The sequence below is a fragment of the Nelumbo lutea genome, chromosome 6 (genome assembly GCF_056320005.1).
Source record: "Nelumbo lutea isolate HS-2025 chromosome 6, American lotus-T2T, whole genome shotgun sequence".
Taxonomy (NCBI): domain Eukaryota; kingdom Viridiplantae; phylum Streptophyta; class Magnoliopsida; order Proteales; family Nelumbonaceae; genus Nelumbo; species Nelumbo lutea.
This window is the reverse complement of record NC_142689.1, coordinates 42,355,019-42,360,005: the sequence shown is the minus strand read 5'-3', so window position 1 is coordinate 42,360,005 and position 4,987 is coordinate 42,355,019. Positions and strand designations below refer to the sequence as shown.

Sequence of the window (4,987 nt, the reverse complement as noted above, 5' to 3'; positions counted from 1 at the left end):
TCTTCAAATACCGATCATCAAACAATAATTCTGATAATGATGATGAGATGCCAATTATAAGAACTCTCAAAATTCAGATGGGTTAATCAAGTGCTCTAACACAGGTTACCAACGTTGTTACTCCAGTTTACAAGAGTTGAAGACTTGGAAGCAGCAGTGCAGAAGCCATAAGAGAATAGAGAGGGAATAAGAAAGGAGGGTTAATTATATTTGATAATATTTTTTTGGAGTCCAGACTGTCTCGTTAGGTCTGGACTCCGTCAGTTTCAAATGAAAGAGGGAGAGGGCGATGTGTTCGGTTCTCATTGGTTGGGACAGACGATGCGATCTCCTTGTATTTGTATTCATTCTCACGTTTGTCAAATGTCAACTGCTGCGTCTCCGTCACCATTTTCTTGTTCACCTTATCGTCCACCTCCTAGCCACCACCCAACTACCACAAAACCACTATAATCAGCCCTGCGTCTCTGGGCACCTTTGAGATCATATTTGATTCTGCTCCAGCACTAAATGGATTTAAAAGATAAAAAGAGCTCGATCCAATTGGTCTACCTCCTCCATGCAATGTATCGACCCTGAGAAAAACTGTCATTCTCACTTTTCGATTCCCACAATCAACCGAGTCGCTGTCATGAGATGAGATGTGACACCACATACCCTGTCGCCCTCAACTATTGTCGTTGCCCTGCCATTGGACTGTGTTTTCTGTTTTGGGTTTTATTCGTAGTATGGAAGGAAAAGTAGAGCACTTCAATTTATATATATTTTCCGAAGAAGATGAGTAGTTTCCCATGTCTGTCTGGTTCCCTAGTTGATCCAAATTCCAACTCTTGGCTGTTGGAGGCGGCATTAATCTTCTGATTTCGTTGACGACTGTTGTCATTCATTCTCCTTTTGACACGTTGATGTAGCCAAAAAACAAGAAAGGTCCTCATTATTCAAAGTCATGGTCCATTGTGGCGAGACTTTTAATGGAAGTAGATGATCTGTGTTTAAAATGTGGACTAATGGAGGGAGCCGTCCTTAGTTTCTAGATTCATAGAAGAGAGCTATTAATTGTCATTGAAGGATGTCAATGTTAAGCCAAACCCTCCAAGACAAAGTGCAGAGGGAATCATGGTTACACTGTTGCTTTTGTGGACTGTTCATCATGTGAATAAACAGGTGGTACGTGCTCCTTCATTGGAGGAAGAGGAATAATACATGGACATATCCTGATTTAATTGTCAAACTTGTGTCGTCAGGGTTTTTTGAAAAACTTGTAAACTTGGTACTCTTTTCTGTTTGTTTTCTCTGTTCTTTACTTTTGCAGATTGTCGTGGAAACGGTGGGAAACAGGAAACAATTTGTCTTTTACAGAAGAGAGCCTTTGGTGAATAAAAATGGTTCCATAGTTAAGACTCTCAAATATCCATTTTGCGTTTGATGAGTGTGGGTACTGGGTAGTTCAAATGTGAGATTTTGGGTGAATCTTGGGTGACGGCTTGCTTCTTGCTATTAATAGCAATGCTGTTTTGGGAAATCGGAATTTGAAACTCAAGGTTGGTTTACCCTCAAAGAGACAATAATCAAGATGAAGGGTTTAATTAGCTCCAACTCCTACAATATTAATTGATTTAGTATAGTTAGGTAGAGTAAGATTCAAAGTTGGACTCGATGTTTGTAGTAATAATACTTACATAATAGTTGTTTGTTAGGGCTAAGATCTGTTTCTTATCTAATTCTACAACATTAATTTCGTGTTGTCTTATTGTCATACAGATTAATTGCATTTTTCTAAACTTTACTCCCTCTTTGGTGACTTCTTATAACTCTATTATCATAAGTAGCCAAAAGGAACAAGCCCGCAGAAGAAACACACGATCAGATTAAACCTATAACGTCCATAGTTGAAGATATGACATTAATCTAAATGAGTTTCTTCTTTATATGTTTTCACTTCAAAGTTAGCTCCCCAAGTGTCTATTCTAAAGTTGGTTTCCCATTCAATAAATTTGCAATTCAGGTCTTCTCCGCACATCGAGTGTTTGGAATTGGAACTTCAGATGCTACCCACAATGTAATTTCTATGCTAAGAACAGTAGATCACCATCCAAAACGGATTAGAAATATACAGGTTTACATCCCTTACATATGAAAAGGTTTACCTTTGATACTAATCCATGGATTGAGTTCATTGCAGAGTGCAGACAACGACAAAGCTGGGCCGACCTCAGGAGTCAGGCCCTGGTCTTAGTTCCCTTCTTGTGTTTGATCTGGGATAGGTCATTTAAAAACATTTCTCAAAGAAATAACAAGGTTAGAAATGAAGAAAGAGATGGCTGTTTAAAAATATTGAAATAAAGACTCCTGAACCTGAGACTGAAAATCAGTTCTGGGATGATTCAGCTGCTGACCTGCAGAGCGTACAAAGGAGAAAATAATGGCTTTCGAGCACATGGCCTAGTCTGCCTTGAAATGAAAGCCTAGATCAGAGCTCAGTTCTGGAACTCAGTGAAAATGAAAGATTTCAGCAGGAAAAAGGACAAGAGTTAAGATAGGAACATTAATGATTAATACTGGACTAGAAACATATCTCCTTCATCTTAAAATCGAAACCCATCTCGGGAAACATTCAAAAGTTCTCAAATCAAGAAAAAAGAAAAGAGGGTATTTGCAGAAACAGGGGACAGGGCCCAATTTATTGCCATTGGATTAAATTAAACAGATCAAATATCTCTTTAGCTCCCATTTTCATTATTTTGTGCTTCTCCTGATTCTTCACTCCCTGCTCTTTGATCTGGCATCCCCTCCGACGGCCAGAGTAGCACTAGTTTCCGGCCAAAACTAGAAATTTGTGCCATTGAAGTCTGGCTAGAAGAGAAAAAGAAGGAAAGAAACGAAGGACGAGAGATATTTTTACGAGACCCCAATTTCAAGTTCATAAAAAGCTATACAAAAATCCTTTTTAAGCATTTTTCACTTTTTTTTTTTTTGGGTTCATCTATATGTACGCGTATATACATATTCAGTTGCCACCCATCAAAAACAAAACAAAACAAAACAAAATAAAATCCCTCCCATATTTCCTCGTTTTCAGAGACCAGGAGGCCTACTGGCCTAGAAAGAGCTACAAAGCGGAAACCGACGAGTACGAGTAGTCGCCATAGAAATCAGGAACCCCAGAAGCAGCCCAAAGCCGCTCGTTGAACGCCTCCTGCATCTCGTCCGGTATAAATGGAGTCCTACAAAGGGGGCAAGTCTTCTGGTCATGATCCATCCAGCGGTCCAAACAGTTCCGGTGGAAAATGTGTCGGCAGTTGGTCAGCCGCCTAATTTCTTCCTTCCCCTCGAACTCGTAAAGGCAGACGGCGCAGCTGTCCGGTGTATCCCCGTCGCTTGATACCAGGTCCTGGAACTTGACCACGGGAAGGATTTCACGGATGAGAACGGCCGACACGGAATGAAATTCGGGGACGTGGGCCGGACGGTCCGGCCAAACAATATCGGATTCGAGAAAATCCCCCAGCCCCAGAAAGCGGAAAAACCAGGAGATGAGCTTTCTGATAAAACCCAGAAACGAAAGCGTGTGAATAAGAAGCTTTGGAAGGAAAAGCTCGGAATAACCCACCGGAAAGCCCATGTCGAACAAGCGAGCGAGACCGGAAGAGACAGAGATAGGCAGAGAGAAAAAAGAAACAGCAGAAGAAAGAGAGAGGCAGGGAAGCTCGTCTTTGGGTTTGTTGATCTTCCTTTCTCGATGTATTATACTACAAACAGATACAGCTCACCATCTAGACAAAAATCTGACAAGCTTCAGGAAAGAAGGAGAGAGAGAGAGAGAGAGAGAGAGAGAGAGGAGAGGGAAAGAGAGATGAGTGAAGGAAGCGGTGTGATCCAGCGTTGTTATAAAGGAGGGGGACTTCTGAAATGTCCCCAATCTTTCGAGAGAATGACGGCGAAGGGACGTTGCTCGTTGGCGTCACGAAGCTTCTCTTCTTCTCCTGCTGCTGCTCGGCTGCTCTTCCCTAGAGACAGACCCAGTCACCGAACACAGGGTAGGTAAGGTAAGTTAGAGATGTGTATGCTCTATATACTAACTCCACAGTCTTTTATATACCAATTATTATTTATTATTGTATTAGGTTGAGTTTTTAATTAATAATAAATAAACGTAAATAGTTCGGATCCTCTATTTCACCGGTCTCACGGTCTGTTCATGTTGGTATTCTCCCTCAAAGGCTCAAGCATAACGCCACCGCACCTGTAGAAGCGTAGATGACAGTAACGACTTCCGTTATTTCCGTCTCTCTTTAAAAGGCAATTCATATCATAACCACTTAACCGAAAGAATTAGGAGACGGAGATCGTTAAGGTTCCATCTCCAATACCCGACGTGAGACGATAGGCATTATAGAGGTGTAAATCGGGTCGCATCGCCCGTAGCCCGATATGAATTTGGACCGGCCGTGTTAGATCTGGGGTTTTAGGTCCATCGGCCAGGTTGGTACGGCATGATTGAACGGGCAGTACTACCCAAGGCTCATACGTTGGCACGGCCCAACCTGCAGCCCAATTCGGTAGGGCCTGACATGGTCATATATATATTATTTTATATATATTTATATTATATAAATTATAATTATATAATAATATATATTATATAATATATTAATAAAATAAATAAGTTTTTAATTTTATTATATTAATTTATTTAATTATTATATATATAAGTAATTATATACATCAAAATTCATATAAAATTAAAATTTTAAGTTTTTTGTCAATTATTTTAAATAAATAGCTTTGGCCCCGTGCACGGCCTGGCTTGGCCCAAGGCTCAACCCACGGGCCAGCTTGGACCATGGCATGACACAGGCTTGGGTCATGGGCCATGCCGGGCTAACCCCCCAAGTTATCCCTGGAGAGGGCGGCATGGCCCGTTTTACACCTCTAGTCCCTCATTTTAGGATAGGTGGCGTAACATCACTTGAATAAGCGCGTGTGA

The 4,987-nt window shown here is 41.0% G+C and overlaps 1 pseudogene; it reads right to left on the bottom strand.

Moving 5' to 3' along the window:
• Positions 1–2,895: 2,895 nt before the first annotated feature.
• Positions 2,896–4,062, bottom strand: LOC148848756 (brassinosteroid-responsive RING protein 1 pseudogene; annotated as a pseudogene).
• Between the last annotated feature and the right edge of the window lie 925 nt (positions 4,063–4,987).